The 20,062-nt window shown below is 42.3% G+C and overlaps 1 protein-coding gene across 14 annotated transcripts in view; it reads right to left on the bottom strand.

The window, feature by feature from the left end:
* Positions 1 to 20,062, bottom strand: part of ELAVL2 (ELAV like RNA binding protein 2) — a 161,579-nt gene that overhangs the window by 120,933 nt on the left and 20,584 nt on the right. For 8 of the 14 annotated variants that reach the window (XM_050759562.1, XM_050759566.1, XM_050759569.1 and 5 more), the window contains exon 1: positions 15,535 to 16,075. The exons of 2 other annotated variants lie outside the window; for them this stretch is intronic. The gene's annotated coding sequence lies outside the window, so the exon portion shown is untranslated. Of the gene's footprint in view, positions 1 to 10,673; positions 10,753 to 10,964; positions 11,042 to 11,342; positions 11,534 to 15,534; positions 16,076 to 20,062 lie in introns of those variants that run through there. 4 more of the 14 variants (XM_050759572.1, XM_050759574.1, XM_050759564.1 and 1 more) reach the window with 4 other exon arrangements.

Genomic DNA, 20,062 nt, shown 5'->3' with positions numbered 1-20,062 from the left:
AATATGGAGGTGAGATACAGTTGCTGCTGGAGTCACACCATTTTACTACAAAACACCCCTAAGAGAAGCAATATATTCTCCAAACATGAAAACTGAGTTGCTTCTTGGATCTGATTTCAGCCACCTCAAACTACAGCCAGCAGAACTACCAAAAGTAGAAAGATCATCATCATTCTAGGATCCATGGAAAGAGGTACAGAACTAGGAGTCTGACCTGATCCTACTTCCCCCACTTGGTTGTATCCTTGGGCAAACCACCTGACCTCTGAGCTTCATCTTCCTCACCTATAAAACATCATCCCAGGGAGCTGTGGCAAATTTCTGTAAGGACAGAAAGACTAGGTGTTATCACCATTAATAGAGGAAATGTTCCATCTCCTGGTTCCATCACCTTGGGGTAGTTCACCATCTCCAACTGCCAACTCCACATATTTTTCTATCTTCCTAATGGTAAGTCAACAACTAAAAAGTGGCAGATCCCTGCTGTCCCATCCCAATCCACTGCTAACTTGACTGCCCAACATAAAATTTCTTACTCTCGCATTCTCAAGAGGGAGTCATTTGGAAGTTACCATAGAAGTTGTACAAAAGAAAAACCAAAACAGATGTCTTCACTCTTCCTGTCTAGATCACAAACTATTATTCACTATAAAACCAACTATTTCACCCTACTGTCCACAAAACAATGTTTGTAAGTCAGCCAAACTATTTGGGAATTCTTTTTTTCAGAAAGTCCAAGAAATAAGAATACAAATTATTTCCCAGTCAGTTCCAACTGAAGGAATGAGCCTCTCCAGTAAACCAAAAAGGTAACGCAGTGTACAGGCTGTTCAATCACCTTTCAAGGAAAAAAAAAAAAAGGAAAAAACAGTAATGTAAATTCCACTAAGGGACAAAAGCAGCAGCCAGGCCTCAGAACACCAAGCACTGGCATAAAAAAGCTATAGTCAGCAGCCCAGACAACACATGCTCCTAGAAGACATGGCCTTAGGCATGAAGATGACCCAAGGAGAAGGCATAGATCAATGCTCTGAAAAGCATCCCAGTTTCTGTCCTGTCACTTGCTTCTTGCTCTTGCAACTATACTCCTAAAAGAGAGGAAGCCAAAAAAGTTATAATTATTTTGACTTTTTCCTAGGTGTTTTGAAAAATAAACGCTATACCCAGAGGAGGCTGCTGGCATATAATGTTGTCAACAGAATAAAACTCTAGGGGAAACTTTGTCATCCACCCCCAACCAATTTTTCTGACAGTAAAGTTGGAGAAACAGTAAAGTTGGAGAAATACTGAAAATTTATGGAGAAAGGTGAATCAAGAACAATCTTTACTGAGGGGATATTTTGTTTATTCCAATTTGGATATCATACATCCTATTGAACACTTGACCTTCACGTAGTTTGGTCAAGCTTCACCTAGTTTGACACACACGTGCCTCGGATCCACTCTTTTGGGACAACAGTGGAATTAAGACAGTCACAGCTTGTCTCTCTCCAGCCACACCCTAAAACTTGAGTAGGTTTTGCATAAATATTTTTCACCTGTGACTGAGCTCCTGGCAAAGTAGGAAATAGTTACTCATGCCATAAAAGAAAACCAAAGGTAACAAAAAAAATATGGGAGGAATGGGTGAGGGAACAAGACACAAAAAGCAAAAAATAGACAAAACAGATGAAGAAAACACATAGTCCTGTCCCTAAAGCAATAAGCAACAACCCGGCCTGATCCCTTGATTCCCAGACTACAGGGATGTGTCCCTTTGCTCAATTCCTCAAGCACTCAGTTTCTACTATTAAATGCAAGAGTGGGGAGTGCGTGATTTTTTAAGCTATTTTCTGCCTCATCTCCTTAGGCAGAGAGACCAAGGAATATGAGGTAAAGGGCACTTTATACACGTCTCAATGTTCTCAGTATCCAGCTCTCAGTAATTTGTGATGAAACAGTAAGTATTACACAATCTTCCTGGCTTCTGAACATAATCTCAACACAAAAACTTGAAGAATATTTTTATAGATCCTTTAACAAAACTTAAAAACAAAATTAGATGAATTTGGAAAAGCCCTAGACTTCAAGTTAACCAGCAGCCCACATATATCAAAGTCATTCTTATTGCACAGCAGAAGCTCCACGGGAATGACTCCCAATCTTTAGAGGGATAAAACATGCTTGTTTTTACTGATGTTCAATTCCCCACCCCAATCCAGTAACTAAGCCACCCTAAGGTGCCGCAGTCAGATGCTGCAGGGAGCATCAAAAACAAGCAACATATTCATCTAAAAGAATCATGTAATCATAAAATAGAGGACGCTTGGTACCAAGAATTTTTAAGTGCCTCAGAAAAGTTCCAAATGTACTTAACAATTATTTTTTAAAATCATACACAATTAATTCAAAATTAAGTATTTAAGTAAGCATACACTTGTACTGACACCCCAAATATCAAAAAAAAAAAAAAAAAAAAAAATTGGCTGGGTTGCAGAGTAAGCCAATGTTTAAAACTGCCAACATTAAGCTATTATTCTGAAGGGTTTTGCTAAGATGTTCAATACAGGGGCACATTCTGATTCATCGTTATAACTGGCCTAGCTCAAGTGGCTGCCAGAAGAGCAAGGTTTTATGGGCATTGTTCCATCCTAAGAAGCTACATTAATGCTGGGTTGATAAAACAGATCTTTATATCTATTTGCCAGCCTGAACAAAAGTTAACTAGAAATGTAAGTGCTTAAATCACCAAAAGGAAGGCTCTACACTGACATTTTCTACCTACTTGGCATTCAACTGTATTCATCTCACTAGACATCAACACACACCAAAGTTGCTCTCTGCTATTCAAATTATGCTATTATGCTCAGGAGTAGATTAATATTATCCACCTTGCTTATTGTAAAATAAAATTACAGCATTGGTCCAAACACGACATGTGGAGCCTCTTTCTACTTCTGCTGGTGCGTCCCCCTGCTCTACGGCACACACGGGAGAGCGCCTTGCTAAGGCTGCCTTGCTGCTTCCGGAGTGGGGGAGAAAAGGCTGAAAACTGAAAAAAATAAAGGGGGAAGGGAGAGAAATAATACACACATAAACCACACACCTGGTAGTCTCATATCAGCTTTCTTTTTTTTCCACAACAACCTGAGGGGAGAATGTCATTTATAAGCTCACATCATCAGCAATGAGGTTAGCAGGTGGGCCACAGGCCTCTTTTAAACAGCTCATAACATCCTATTAGTTTTTACAGCACCAAGTAACAATGTTGACCCCAAAGAATCTGAACAAATAGAAGCAGGCAAACGGCAGGGAGAAATCCTTACTCCCAATGGGGACAGGTCTAAAATCCCAGCGGGGAAGGAGAGAAAAGGTAAGTTAAGCTGAGAGCAGCTCATTTTATAAAAGGAGAAACTGTTTTTCAACCAGGGGTTAAGGAAGGAGACACCCAAAACAAATCTTCTCTGAGGTAAAGGAGACTGTAAGATCTAAATGTGTAAGGAGCAATTTAACATGATTCAAACATTATCTGTAAATAAGAGAGATCAAAAGAATATAAAATCTTTAGAACTACTGCCTTTGTCTTTATACTTAACTTTTCAATTCACGTGGCTTTAGGAAGTAGAGCATTAGAGACACCAAGGCCAGGCAAACAAACCAAGGCCAAAGTGAAACAAGTCATGCTTCATCCTGAAGGGGCAGTCGATAAAATGTGGACTCCATTGTTGCTCCATCCTTCCAAGTTTTCAAGAAGCAAGACATTTGGCTGTAGATCTTTATATATTACCAAACCATAAATCAACAACTCAAAACTATTTAAAACACAGTTCAGGGCAATCAAAACACCTACAGGCCATATGAAGCTCATGGGTCACCCTTCGGGACCTGTGGCACAAATAATTTGTCCACTGATACCAACTGCTCCTTCTGGTATCAGCGATTCACTAGGTCACAGAAGATATTCTTAAGTAAAATGTAACAAAGTGCTAAGAGCCAATGCAAAAGCACAAGCAAGACAAGAAAATAAAGGAACAGGTGAGCAGGTTGCACCTGATCCCAAATTACCAGGCCCCGGAACTAAGCACAAGGCTCAAAAGGATAAACAAAGGACAGAGGGCAAGTACAGAGGCATTCCAAAGAGGGGAGGAAGGCTGTGGGTAGTTCAAGTTCCTTGCGGAGACTATGGAGAAGGGAAGAGATGAAAGTCAAAAGCACTGATGACTTCGTATTTGGGAAAAGTCCATGAGTCATTCATAATTATAGGACAGAAAAGACCCCAAGGGTTTTTAAACAAAATAAGCCAGCTATCAGTAAATAGCACCTGGGGAGATCAAAACTGGTGTTGAATAAACTCAAACAGAAATAGGCCTTACCTGGGAACAGGTTACAAAAACTTGCCCACTCTCTATAGTAAATGTTGTATATTTAACACATTCTGGATACTTCTGCAATAAAGGTGGATGACCCCCTCACCTGCCATGTCACCTCCAATAAAGCAACATCAGTATAACAGAAAATTCTTACTTTTAAAAAGCAGCTCAGAGAAAACAAGATTAATTGCTCCAGAAATATTTTCCCAACCTTACCCAATTCACTGAATTTATTTTCAGATACACTGCGATTTGCTTTGAGAAATAGCTCTTGTACTTCTGATATACACAAATGATGCCTAAAGAATAAAAAAAGTGCTAAACATCCTTTAAAAACTGAACAAGTGAGCAATTTCCAATAACTTACTTGACAGGGCATCCATCAATGATGTTCACACCATTAGCAATGAGGGGAAAAAAATGTATTTCTGTGTAATCTCCATTTTGTGATGTATAGGAATGGATCCTTGATAAGAGGTTAAATAAAATTCAAATCAGGGAAAATGTGGACTATTTTAATATAAATGGTTAAATTTAAAATTTTGATTTTTCACTGAAAAAAATATGAGAAATTTAAATTAAGAAATTTATATTCCTGGAATGTTAGCTAGCTAAATCCTCAGTCTCATATGTAATCTTTTAGCATTATTTATATTTTCAAGGAAAATGCATGTTAAACTTTCCAAGTTCCATCATCATAGGTATAAATATGTCTATTTCCATACTGAAATGTCCAAAGTCACAACTGTCCCAAATCCTCCCTGCAGTCTGGGATTTTTCTTTTCCTTCACGGCAAAAATAAACATGATGGTGTATTATAAAAAAAACAAAATCACTAAAAATGGTTCATAACACATTGAAAGCCAAAAATATAAAACTAATCAAGAGGTAACCACCTATTACCACCTTTCCAATTCAGTCAATGTCATTTCACTGCCAAAAATCTTGTACTTCAATATGCTCATCTTTACGTGGTCCTTGAGATGGGGAGGGTAAGATTTTATACACATCAAAGGTTAAGAAACCAAGGACATAGGTAATTAAACCAAACCAGATGCTGAAAACTTCCTACTTCTAGCCTAGTATTTTCCACCTGCCTGTGCTAAATTAAGAGTTTCAACCTAAGTGACAAAACCTACTGAGACAACTCAGCAAATAAACTGGCTACACGGTGCTCACAAGACCTTATGTGTGTGATTATTTGTTTACAAAAACGGAATGGATTTTAAAACAAACTGAGACAGGCAAGCTTAGAGTCTGCCATCCTTCAAAGAACACTAAAGGCGCACATCACTAACTCAACAGCAGACAAAAACCTCTGAATGGCTTCATCCCTTTCTCACTAGTATAAGATGACAACTCTAATTGCCAAAGTCCTATTTCCCAAATGGAACCTCATTTTAACACTCTCTCCCCCAAACTGCAAAATACTAAAAACTGTATGGAAATTTCTTAATTATTTGTATATATTTCTCTAGGAAGAGACAGCTACAGCTTTCTTCAAATGCTTATAAAGAGACTCCAGCCCCTCAATATTAACAAGAACTTTCAATTTCACAATGACTCTAAAAAAAATGCAGGAAAGCTAAGAATCTCAAAACAACTATCACTGCCTAGTCCCATAAAGAGATGAAATTAGTCAAGAAAGTGTGTACTAAAGCTTTCAGTGAGGAAAAAAAAGGAGTAAAAATCCATATTGAAGGAACAGTTTATTGATTTGATATTTACAAAAGATTTTTGTGACATTCCATTAACATAGTCTTTAAAGTTGCTGAAATAATCTCCAATAATGAACAACCCACAAAAACAAAATTCTGGAAGAAAAGAACATTTAGAATATAAATTTCCTTTTCATGATAAACTTTAAGTCAAAGGAAAAACCTGACTATTAAATCTATCAGTACAGATGGTCCCCGATTTATGATGGTTCAACTTACGATTTTTCGACTGTATGATGATATAAAAGCAATACACGTTTAGGAGAAACTATATGTTGAATGTTGATCCTTTCCCAGGCTAGCAGTCGGTGGTAAGAGACTCTCTGATACAGGACAACGGTAGCAAGCCACAACTCCCACTCAGCCAATGGATCACCAGAGTAAACAACCGATACTCCATGTTGCCAGATAATTTTGCCCAACTCTAACATAAATGTTCTGAGCATGTGTAAGGTAGGCTAGACTAAGCTCTGATATTCAGTAGGTTAGGCGTATTAAATACATTTTTAACTTAATGCCATTTTCAACTTACAATGGGTTTATCAGGAGCATCTGCTAATCTGTTAGATTGGACAAGGGAAAAATATACATGTACATCAAACTGTAGATAATATACCTGGTTCAAAATATACAAGTGCTAAAGCAAAACCTTCAATGTGCCTTAAAAAAAAAAAAAAAAAAAAAAAAAAAACTATCATTTTACTGTCACTGTCTTACAATAAGTATAATTTTAAATTTGTCAAGCTTTTTAAAATACATTTTTAAAAGTGGGAAAGGGGATTTTGCATGTCAGACCTTATCTGCTATTCATTTTCATTCAGAAACTGATGTCATGGAAACCAGTAATATAAATATATACTAAGAAACTGCAAGTTTAAAAAAAAAAAGACACTGTAAGGCATTCTATAAACTGGTTTAGTTTTATCCCCATTCCACCTATTCTTACGACTTTCTGGGTTATTTTAACTATTTTACTCCTCAAAGCCCCTATCCTTCTCTTCATAAAGATTTCTTACAATGAAAACCTATATCTATTATCACACGAAACTATTCAGCAATATTCAAAAAGCTAACATGTCATTAAGAATATCAATTCAATTGACGCACAGAAAGCCTAATTCAAAGCTCTGAGAAAATAACACTCGTTGCAAAAATAGATATTTTTATTAAGACCAATCTCTAGAAAGTTAGCACTGATATTAAAGCGGAAGATGTCTATGAGAAAGCATTTAGCACAGCGTTGCTCACACAAGAGTTACCTTTTGTTTTGTTTTACACAATGGAATACAAGCCTAGAGATACAGAAAATCTTCCCTTGAAATAAAAAATTATTCTAGTGACCTTACTAAAATGAAACTTACAATACACATCACACAAGCTGAAAGCCAAATCAGTTAAATGTACTAGTGAAAAATATCCTAAGTATTCCATAAAAATCTAGGATTTTATTACGCAAACTTCGACTTTTTTCAGGCTCCAAAAGTTATCATTTAAAGCTATAAAAAAAAAAAAAAAGTACCTTTTAATATGTAAAAGCCTTAAAATAAGCACTGTCTTTTAAGCTTAAGTGTCTTCTGTTTCCACTTGGCAAATTTACATTATTTGAAATCCTGAAATAATTAACTAGCACTATAAACCATCTAGTATCCTGAACCAAATAAATATACAATAAATGTTCTTCCCAAATTAGAAAATACAAAAGTGTGGATTTGGCACTGAACTACAATGTGGGCTCCGTGCATAACCATATCGGTGAAGATTTCTACATCTCGAAAATAAAAATGGCCAAAGCAAGAAAAAATTGTATGCATTTTATGTCCTCCATAGTGAATTTGACAGTCAGGTGTGGCATCACCAGACATAAAGCCTTCAAACAGTTCTATAATATATCAACAAAGCAGCCATACTGACAGCTAAATACTAACAAGCGGGAAAGCATCTAACCAGGAAAAGCTACGTAATCTGTGCATCCCAGTGCAAAATGAAAATGCAGGGTAACCTTGTACAAAAATTCTTAAGAATTTCAAGATTGGGGAGGATGCGCAACCATACCGGTTACAAGCTGGAAAAGCAGTCCTGCCTATAAGTACCCATGGCAAAAAAAATAAAAATAAAAAATTAACCTTCCCACACACACACTCAAATGTGGTAGCTTACAATAATTTTTGACTTGTCCAGCTGAGTAGCCAAGAAACAAAGAGCTGGGGTAGACTGCTATGGGCAGGTTTTCCACAGGGTGGCACACCATCCGGACCTAATACCACCTCACCTATCCGGCCCCCTTAAAATGTCAACAAAAAAGTAACCAAGCTAAGTATCATAGATTCTAGCCTCTCTCAATTCCAAATATTATGAGTGATAAAGGTGGTAATAAGAATGTGATGATATAATAGATTTAATAAGACATCAAATGGGAGCGAAAAAACTGATGCTACCATGCAGACAAGCTATCAAAAAGGTGAATGGTAAAGTCAGTCTTGGTAAGAAGCTTAAGAAGCTATTTCAGAGTATCTAGTCCTTTGGGGAAAAAGAACATGAAGACTAATTTGCCACTGTGGTACTCTTGTGCCATGCTAATGCCTGAAAAGCGTCACAGGTTTGTTTTTTTTTTTAAAAAAAAAAAAAAAACCAAAAACAAAACCCGGGTCTTTCAGCAAAGAAAGAGGAAAAGGTTGATCCCAGCTTAGAAGTCAGGATATTCTGGAAGGCTTTGTTGTGTCCTTCAAGAGAACCTAAGACTTGCTTCTAGAATAGAAGTGGGGTGGCAGGAGGGGAGGCGCATTTTTAAAAGATAAGCAGGAAAGGCTGGAAGAGCCATGAGCGCTTGGTTACAAGGATTCAGCCAGCAGCATCTGTCTGTGGACAGATAACCAAAAGGTTGGTTCAAGGAGTGATGGTACTGACACAGCATCATTCTCCCTTAACCGACCAGGAGCTGAGTCTTAACTAAGACCACTGAAACTGGGACAGAAGTGCTTTGTTTTTCTCTTGTGAAGAGGCGGTAACCAGAACAAATCAACCAAAAAAACTAAATCAGAGAGGATCTATAAAAACACATCTTAGGCCTAGAAAAGAAAAAAGGTTCCACAGTAAGTAACAGGTAGAGTGGCAGACACTGACCAGCACTGGGTATTTGTTCTAAACAAGGAGCATACCCTAAAACTAAAATTCCCTTGAACCACAGGGAAAGAGTGTGTGCACTGAATACAGCTGACTTGATTGTTCCTGAAAGAGGACACTACACAAGAAAGAAAACACCTAAGACAAGGAAGAGGGAGGGGCTTACACACCTAAAGTTGTCTTTGAAGGGAAGAAGAGAAAAAAAACTAACTCCCCGAAAGGTGGCAGCATAAAGTTACCCGAATAACAGGCAACAAGGGGCCAGATTTAATCACACAAAAATAAAAATACTCTCTCAAAAAGATAAAATTACAAAAGAGGAATCACAGAAAATTTAATGTAATGTGTTCCTTCATATTCTAATTTTTCCTACCCCATTCTGGCCTTTATCTTCCAGATGTTTTCTTCCTCTTCTTTCTCTCCCCATAGTTTAAAACTGCAAGCGAACCTCCCCCCTAACTATATCCTCCCCACAACCTTCACAGTGTTAACATCCCAACAAACCTCCTATTAAGGACCTGACCACAAATGCAGTAACATTCGGGTCCACTCAGCAATACAGTCACCATTGATATACCCTAAGGTTCCTAAGACAAGGTAGATCCAGGACAGCTTTTCCACCCGCTCACCAAAATGGAGACTCCAGGTCAGCTGCCACAAGAAACGGGAAATTCAAGCGCCTGTGGCGAAACGACTTTTGAGAAAACTCTTCAAGGGCAACAAAACAATATTTCAAACAAACAGATTTTACTTGAGGGAATGGGGACATTACACACCAATTGATATTCGAATGGTTTTAAATGGACTGATTTGCCGTAAGTTTTGAGGCCGGGCTAAATTTTTATGAAGAATTAGTAGGAATAGGGCCACTAGAAAATTAAGTTTTAAAAGCGCTTTTGTCCTTGTTGAAGGTATTACATTTGGGCACCGCAAAGAACCGTTCTTGGAGGGAGGGAATAAAGGAGAGTGGACAACTCGTAGCAAATCTTCCTTTTCCCACGTTTTCAGAAAATGTGGAGACGACAGGACTTGAAAATCTTTGTCGTAAAGACGGTCTTTAAAAATGCACACAATTCTAAATGACCATCTGGACAGCTACAACTCCATGCTCATAGCTCGCATCTAGAGGCATGGTTTTACGCTCTGGCCCTCAAGGATAACAAGTAGGCTTTTAAGGAAATGCCGTGAGAAAGACTCTGCTGGCTGGGCATTGTCACGGCCACTGGAGGAGCACCTGCCAGTGAACCGACACTGGCTGCCCAGTCTCACCAGTGCACGCACACACGTCCGTGAACCCGAGACGCCGCAGGCGGGCCCACCCAGCCAAGCTAGAGGAGCAGCCGCCGCAACCACGGCAGGCGAACTGAAATCACAGAGCCGGCCTCGCCCGGCAGAGCGCCCGCGCTTCCCGCGCAGCGCACGCCTCGCGCGCAAACCCAAGATGTGACCGCGAGCTGCGACCTCGCGCGGCTGAGACGGGCCTCACCTAACACGCACAAGAGGATCATCACAGCTCTTGCTCAGTGCGCCCGCGGCCCTACACCACCTCCGCACACAGCGCGGCCAGTGCAAGTCTCCAAACGCCCCGAGAGCTCCAAGGACCGCACGCGCGGAAGCGCCGTAGCAAGTGGGCACACACTAGACACCACCCCGGCGTGTTCCGCAGGAGAAGCCAGTGCACACATCCTCCCGCAAGGCGGGGTTGCCAGTCCAACACAGGAATCCTGTCCTTTTTCTAGAAAAGCCCCCTCCCCCACTTTCCCTCCAATACACTCACCTGCGTCCCAGCAGTTTCCTTCTCGCGCTACACGCGGCCGCACCCGGGTACGTCCACGCCCGTGCACGCTGCCAGGCGCGACTGGCCCCGCTCGGCTCCCGCCGCCCCCAACCTGCTTGCGCCCACGGGAGGGGCGGTGCCACCCCCCGAGGCGCCCAATTCTCTACACTCCCGCCGCAAGGGGCTGAGCTCTAGGAACTTCGCGGGCACAACCTCCGCCGCCCCCACCAATGTTCCCGCCCAGAGCTCGGACGAGGGCACACCACCCCCACCCCACTAGGCGCAGCGGGGGCGCGCACAGACCTTAGCCTCGGCGTCCAAAATGAACCAGGGGCAAGGCGCGGGCGCCGTCCCCGCCCCCACGCCCCCCGCACTTGCCTGCTGTGACTCGAAGCTGCAGCTACTACAGCTCGTGCCGCTGGCCGTCAGCACAGCCGCGGAGGCGTCGCTCTGGGCGAGCTCCGCGGAGAGGCGGTGGCGGCGGCGGGAAGGGGGACTGAAAGCCGGCAGAACCCCCGCCCCACCCACGCCGCGCCGGCGACCGCCCTCCTCACCCGGCCGGCTGCTGCCTCAGTGACGCCCGGGCGCCGCGGTCCCGCCGTTTGTAGCGGGGCGGGAAGGAGGGGCTTGCTTGGAAGAGCGCCAGGAGGCGGGGCCGGCGGCGAGTTCGCGGCGCCGCGGCCGCCGCCGGCGCGTGCCCTGCCCGACCGCCCCGCGGGTCCGTGCCTGCAGGGAGACGCCGGGCTTCAGCAGCTCAGCTCCGTCCCTCCGGGCTTCCGAATCTCACCAGGCTTCCCCGACAAGGTTTCCCTGGACTCGGTGGAGAGCGTTGAGCGCCCAGAGGAGGCCGATTCCAGGTGCAAGTTTGCAAACCCCGAGGCCCGGGGCGCTAACGGGGAGTCAGAGCAGCTAACATGGGGGTTACTTTATGTGTTCATAAATGTATTTATAAATATATATAAGTATACACACATATGTGTGTCTCTAAAAGTCTCTTTTTCCCCCTACTTCGCAGCCAAGGGGTCCTGTCCCTCGAAAGAAAATAAAGGCTTAGCCCCTGCTGCCCCTCCCTGCCTCTCTAGAGGGAACCTGACGTTTAAGCCCAGAGTACCTGTGCGGGGTGCTATACTCTGCTTCAAACGCAAAGTAGGAAATCCTGCACTCGGCTATGAAAACGCTTGCCGCTAGCCGCATCCTTCTAACGCCCCCCACGCAAGACCCGAAATGGCCAACTCTTCACCGAGGGGGCGTCCCATCGCTGCCTCGCCTCAGCCCGCCCCCTCGCCAAGCTCAATCCCTTTTCCCCAGAAAAACCTGTGCCTGTCCTCAGACCCGGCCCTACGGCTGGAAGTCAAAACCGAACCCGGAGCCACGCGGCTGGAGCACGTTTTTACACCTGCTCGGCCGCTTAATTACGAGAGCACCTGTAGTTGGGATTTTTTTTTTCATTGCAAAGGCATCGGTTTTAGCCCTTCTCCTAAAATACTACTTTAAAAAAATCACCTGTCATACCTACCTGAAATTGTAGGAGGTAAGAAAAAGGAACCAAGCAGTGGGCGACCGAGTCGCCGCAAGAACGTGACTGAGGTTACAGCTTCAAGGGCATGATGCGGGTTTGATGCAGCAAGGTCCGCTAAGGGCGTCCAGCGCTCCCCGCCCCCATGCGACGGGCGGAGCGGGGTTGGGGGGAAGGGAGGGGACTCGTCTAACCCAGGGCGGGGGTGGGAGAGGCAAATTTGCCCTCTTGGGCGAATTCTAATCAGCATAGTGAGAGTAGGGGACTCAACCAAGGTCAAAAGCGAGACAGGCCATCCCTCAATTTGTGGGACCCAGTCTGGGGACACCGGATACAGCTAATTGATTCTATATCAGCATTTCTGTGTCACCCCAAATGCGATTTGCAATTAAATGACCTTAATTGACTTTGTGTGGGTTCCTGGGAAAACGGCTCAAAGCGCCTGCGCCTCTTTGACCTCTCGGTAAATGGTTAATTATAATATTCCCATCCCAGGCACGCGGGATTGCTAAAAATGCCTATTTCCAAAACGTTAGGCGAAAATGGGCCTACTTAATTTGTCAATCCAAACCTAAAACTCTTAGAATGCCCTACGCCCTACTTCCTGACGCTGACTAAATTATGGGAGAGCTCTCAAAAGAGTTCCCCAAGTCTTCCAAACCACTTCTGCCTACAACCATAGCGGTTTTTGTGAAGAGCTCCAGAACAGGTTAGGCTTTATGAAGCGGGGTGCCCAAGCACTTGGTTAAAAGAGGGAATGGGGAAGAAGTGCCTGCTGTAAGACACACTCAGGCAATGACAGCAATAAGAAAGGGCGAGAGTTAAAAAATAAAATGTTAACCCCATAGCAACTTTGAAACTCTCAACATATTTTTTTGCGAACTTATCTGTTCATTTTGACAAATCTTTCAGATGTCCCATTTAAGAAGCCATTTTACCAGGAAGTCTTAAGGCCCAAACACATTTCCTACCCTTCTGTTCCCCAAAATACGAACACCCTTTTTCTGACCTTTAGAAACTCATATTCAACTTGGAAAATAATTTCTTCAGTTACTATTGTCTGCTGTGTAACTTTCTAAAAATTTTCATTTTAAGCCTACGTTTTATAGGTTGCAGTTAATAGTGTAGGCCTGGGAAATAAAACATTAATCTCCTTCCCACCCCCCAGAGGATGGGTATAATAAATAGGGGTGCGGAGAAAGGCTGAAGGTTTAGAATCTTAACCAACTGGAGTGTTTGTACACGAGAAGGGCAGGGGACAGAATCCGTGCATTTCGGGGAGAAAGTACAGAGACCTACATCCCTGTCCAGCAGTGTTAAGAGTAAATACTAAATGGTTGCCTATTTCTCTCACTCTCGCCATAATAAAACCAGACCTGCAGCTGGTAATTACGAGAGAAAATACCCAGTCTCGCCATCAGTTTTGCTAACCAGTACTTGAAAATGGGAAACGGGGAACGTATCCAACCTACAATTTGTCACAGTTGTATAGCTCTCGTATTAATTCTGTACAGACGTGAAATAGGTGGGTACGTAGCAACGTGCTGGGCATAAATTAAGCAACAATGGCCACGCGAGGTCTCGTCCGCCGCGGAGCTCCAGTGGTGGGCACTGCCACCTTGCCATCCCTAGCCCCCATCGCCCTTCGCAGAGTCGAGTCCGGGAGGCTGATGGTGCGCTGTCTTTCCCAGCCGGGAGAATGGGTGGGGTGAGGAGCAAGGAGACGTTAACCCCAGCCGGCTTTGTAGCTTTTCCCCATCCTCTGCCTCCCGAGCACCACATGAGCGCTCTCACGCACACACACTCACCCACACACCCTCGTGCCAATAATTTAAACTTCTGTTAAGCAAAGCCAGCACCTCGTTCCACCACCACCACCCCTTCCGCCCTCCCCGCCCCACGAGCATCCTCCCCCTTTCCCACATCTACCCTGGATCCTCTCTTTGGCAGTAGAAAGCCAACTGGTTTCTCCTAAACCCTGAGAAATCACAAAAGTTAAAATGAAGCGTGTGCCTATCTGCCCAGCTTCTCATCCCCAACCATCTTTCTCCTGGCGTCAATTTAACAATAGCTATTCGAGGAAGGCGGGGGGGGGGGGGGCGATAAGGAGGGGGTAAGGGCTACGTAGCCGAGTTGGCTCCTATGGTGGCTGCGAAGACTCGCGGCTGCAAAGGGGTTCCCCCTCGCCCCAAAGGCGAAGTCAGCCGCGTAGGACCAAGGACAGGGCTTGGAATCCACTTCCCAGAGCCCAGCACAGCGAGGCTCCCAAGCAGCCGCCACTTCACAGACACAGCTCCAAGGATCTTATTTACGCTTTTCGAACAAAGGGAATCTCATATCCGGTACAGGCTTAAGAATTCAGCCCCAAACTGGCTATCTTCTTTTAAAACTGAATTATGATAATTGAAGTCCCTGAATCAGAGCCCGCATACAATGATGAGTTTTGACAGCTTCTAACAACCCTAGCCTCAGCCCAGCCCCAGCCCCAGCCCTCAGGCGGCATGTACTTTTTCAGTCAACTACAACTCGCTGCCTGGTGCAGCATCTAAATTCCATCTGGCAATCCCATCTCCCCAGCACATGCTATCTGGTTAATGCAATTAAGCCTGTGGTTTTCGCTGGTCTAATCTGCCAGTCCAGGCTTCTGATTCCCCTTAATGATTCTAAAGCCTCTCCGGTTCTTCGGTTGCTGAGCGAAAGTAGAGGCATGCATCCCCAACACCCAAGTTATCCCTCTCTTCCCACGAAATGAACTTCCAATCTCAATGCTGAAGCTCACTCCACATCTAACCTCCCATTGTACCCCTGCTCCCCCCGGCCACATTTGCCACTGAAGTTTCTGCCATGGACATTTGCGAATATTCAGTACGCTAAGCATGCGTCCACCGTCTTTTAGTCTAGCTCTTTAAAATTAAAAAAGCAGAACAGTAGCTTTGAAATGAGACAAACATGTGCAATTAACTTCATATTCTGTATTCCGCTCACTTACAGGTTTTCTGGGTTTGCCAGCGCATCGCTGCAACTAATGATTAAAGAAACCAAACCGAAACTTACCTTTCTCCCTTAAGGTTTTTGTGTGTGTGTGTTTTTAAAGTAACGGTGCAGTTCTCCCAATAAGGATGAGCAAGAAGCTGCTGGATAGTTCTCTTAAGACAGCACGAAACCTAAACTGTGCTCGGCTTAAAAGAAGCAAATAAAAAGAAATGCTTTCGACCCCAAAGTCCAATACTAAAAGAAATGGCGAAAAAAAAAAATATGAAAGGGGAGGGGAAACTTAAAAAAGAGTTTAAAAAGACGGAGAGACTGCCCTCCTATTGCCGTTCAACTAAACAAAAAGGGGCAAGAAAAACAAACCAAGGAACAAAGAAAAGAGACGAAAGAACGTTTTTTCAAAAAGACGATGTCTTTCTCCTTGTTGCTTTTTAGTAGGTCGCTACAGGAGTAAGCTGCTGCATCTCTAACTGAGAACAGAAATAGGGGGGAGGACGTCTTAAAAGGGAGGTGGACTGGACCACAGATTTATAGCACCGTATCACCAACCCCTTCTCTGCCTCCGCACTGCCGTGTGTGCAGCTGCTCTGCCAGGCTCCTATCCCGGGCAGCACGCGCGGAAGTATACGTCGAATCGCGCCACAACGTAACTTGCTCATCGCCCCAGGATCCTGATTGGTCCAGACGTTTCCATTGAGGCCGACCAGGCGGGGCCGCGTGAGACGATTGGCTATGGGTTTGTGTCACTCTCGAGAGCTCAATGGAGTCCCGTTTCAAGGTAAGTTGTGCGGGGAGGTACACTCAACACTGGCGGCGAAGGGAAATGCAAGAAGCGAAAAGAAATGTGGAGAGAGCAACGTGGGAGGGTTGGAACTGTACTATCAGAGTTTGCGATATGGCACGATCTCCTTTCCTCTTAAATCTTTCTGCTTCAGAAAGATTCATTTCCTTTGCCATCATTGCTGCATCTATGGCATATTTCTTTATAACATTTAACTCCCTGTCCGGTATGTATGAGTCATTGAGAGCTCCCTCTCTTTGATCTGAGTGAAAGGGATGAATGTACATTCATTACTTGCCTGCATGCCTTTTTTCAATTTGTGTTCAGTACTGTATTTTGTATTAGATGTTAGGTAATCGTATGTCTTTATTTTAATATATGCATATTTCAGATTTATGTGACCCCATCAAACCCTTTTTAAAGCATCCTTTTAAGATAAGGATGAAGTCAGAAATGCTCTCAAATAAAGCTGCACGGTTTGAATTAGTTTTCACTTCATGTTAGAATAGAAAAGTGAAGGATAAATATCCTATCCAGAAAAAGAGGTACTGAGTAGAGCTAAGGTCCTTCACTTCGAGGTGTCTAATGGCTCTCAAAAAGAGCAGCTGTATATAAAACCGCAACAAGCCACTCCTCTGCATTTGCAGACAGGTACAGTCCTTGGGCTACACATGTATTGCTGACAGCAAAGATAGTCGAACCTTTATCAGGGCTCTTTCTGTGAGGATTTAAGAAGTTTAACCAGAAGACCAAGTGCTGTCAATGTGTCTGCTTCATAGAGGAAGACTACTTTATTACAACTCCATATTTTAACAGCATTCAGGAGACCGAATACAGTTTTATGCATGATAATTGTTTCTTCCTCTAAGTGAAAGTGAGGTCCTCAGGATCGTCTGGATGTGTAAGTAGACACAATATTCATTTGACCTACGTTCTTTTCCAGCCAGAATTTCTCCTTTCAATCTTGAAAGATAGCACCAACTTCCTAGACAGTTCTTACCATTCTTACACAAACAATGTAATGTATCTTCTCCAGAGGCACATGCCTTTTTGAAAGGGATTCCTTTACATATTTACAACTAGTCACTATCTTTGAGAATGCCAGAAAAGAAGACACAGGTAAGAGTTACAGATTGCAAAAGGATGGGGTGTCCTGGAGGGGAATGGGACAGATGATCCCAAAGCAAAATGACTTGGAAGTGAGGAATACCGTAAATCAGTGTTCTTTGAGAGTGTCCTTAAGTGTTGATAAATGATTAATGGTGAAAAACAGACCTGTTTATCTCCCGTGTAGCCTGTATAACAATATACGAGTTCTATTACTTTGCATGACAATAACTGGGGGTTGAGAATGAAGGCCTGAATCTATGCCATCTTATAATTAGCATTTATAAAATCATGCCTTAACCTCTACCCCCACTTTTTATATAACAACCTCTGGAGTCTTAATTTCAACTTAAAACTATTCTTTAGATCTGGATGAAACTCATAGCAAGAAGAAAGAAAAGAACTTTGAAGAAATGGAGTCAAGGGGGAAAAGACAGAAAGACTCCACCCCATCTAGAATAGATGTATGAATAACAAAAGACTGGGTTTGTAGTCATCTTCCTTCAACCCTCCCCTTGTTCCCAGCTCCCTACAGAGAAAATAACCTTTAAATGAATAAAATTTGGGGAAAGTATAATACTGTTTGATTTAATCAGACTTACCTATGAAGTGAATTGTCTTTCCTCCTTCTTAACATACTCTTAAGTTAATATTGAATTAGCTGCATATGCCCATACAATTTCAGTACATTGAAGTAAATCTTCACCATTATAATTATATAAGTGCCTTCTAACTAGGTGGAAACTAATACTTTTTTTGGGTGCATGTTTATATCCACAAAAAAGATTTGTAGATAACTATGATATCTATCTGTAGATAACCCAAAATGATAGGGCAGGTGTGGAAAGCTGGGAGTGACATGGAGTAATAAAAATCTAGCATGTGTATTATGTAAAGAAATTACATGGAAAACAGTAAACTTGTTCATTCAAATGCAAAATGCTAAATTCTGTAGATTCAGTATTTATGGGTTTTTTTCAGTTCAGGAAGAGTGACAAAATATTATTCAAAGTATTGTCATCCCTAATATGTTGTGTTTTTATGTAGGTAAAAGGGACTTAATTTAAAAAGTGAAAGTATCTTAAAATACTATTTTACCTCCTCATTAAAACAGATCTTTTTACGTTTTAAAACTTTTAAATGGATAGATGTATTATAAGTAACATGTACTTTTTCAACTTTTAAGAATAAAAAATATTGATTACAGCCACTTTAAAACAAGTGATATCTGGATGTAGATTTCACTTTGAAATTCATGTCTCATAGCTTGAAACATTAACAAATACATACTATCCTGCGATTAATTAATGAAGGCTATGTGCAAACATCTCACTTAAGAATAAGCAAAAAATGCAATGAACCCCTTTTCACTCAGTTTGGTAAAATAATTATCCACAACATCTGAATTTGCATTAGAAAATATTTAAAAGACATTTGAATATGATTAAGTCATATGAACTCTGACATATCTTCCAAGTTTCTGGCATTATTTTGAATTGCAGCAGAAAAGGGAGAGATGGAGTGACTGCGAACTTGGAGCAAAAGTGTGAGGTGGATAAAGTTGCAAAAGAATTGTTCTCAAAACTGAAAAAGTAATGAATTTGATTCTTTTACTAAAGTTTCTATATAAAAGAACATTTATTCACAAGAATATGCAAAGCTGTTGTGGAAAATGTTTTTTAGGATAAATAACTCCCTTACACTAGAGGTCCTGGGGGCAAAGGAGGGAGTGATTTTACATTTTATAATAAAGGTTACTATAAACTACTTGTAACGTTTTTTAAGTAAACAAAGAAGTTAAAATATTAAAATGAGCTTAAATGTTTGGCTTAAGGCAGTAATTTCCAACAGTAAACCTTCTTAGGTGAATAAAAATATTATGTGTTAGTTTGGTGGAGTAGGGGGTTGTGGTTCATAATATTGGACATGTGATAGTTTAATGTCTGCATGAGAAATACAGATATCATATACCTTGCTGATATATACAGTAAGGTATATGATATATACAGATATCATATACCTTACTCTTTTATTCTTCTTAAAGTAGTATGTGGACTTGCCTTCCACTGTAAGGGGGGAAAAGTTGTGAAAATTGACACCAGTGTGAATTTATACCATGGCAACCATGCAAGAGAGAGAGGCAAGAATTAGCACCATGGACAGAGACGAGCAGCCCTCAAATTAACATTTGCAAAGCTTGACACAGTGTTTTCTGTCCCTTTCTGTGAGACACGGAAACTGCGCGTCTTGGGAATGTTTCTTTCTACGGGACTTTGTGGAAAAGACTGTCCTACTCCACAGAAACTCATTTATTTTGACTTAGGCTGGCTTTTCTTAGGACTCAGCCATCGTGACAAACCGCCAGGAGAGTTAGAGCCCCGAACTGGCTGCGCACCTTCCACTGTCCTCTTTTACATACACTCCCTTGCCGGCGTGAGCCCGCCTTTCTTCAGAGTGTTCATGCAAAATAAATGCAAATCCAGGTAGTCTTCGAAAAGTCTGGTAAACCTGCTCCAGAGTTTTTAATCCTCGAATTTCCCAGCTGGAATTGCAGCAAAAATGCCTATCTGCTCACCCTTGCTCCCTTCCCCCGGTTCTTCTCACTGCTCCTTCCAACCCCTAGCAAAGGGGTAAAGCCTTTTACTCGAAAGTGAGTGACTCCCAAGACTATTTTGCGAAAGATTCTTTACATTGCAAACACTT

This window comes from Macaca thibetana, chromosome 15 (genome assembly GCF_024542745.1).
Source record: "Macaca thibetana thibetana isolate TM-01 chromosome 15, ASM2454274v1, whole genome shotgun sequence".
NCBI lineage: Eukaryota > Metazoa > Chordata > Mammalia > Primates > Cercopithecidae > Macaca > Macaca thibetana.
Note: the sequence above shows the minus strand (reverse complement) of the source record. Positions and strands in the feature narration are given on the sequence as shown.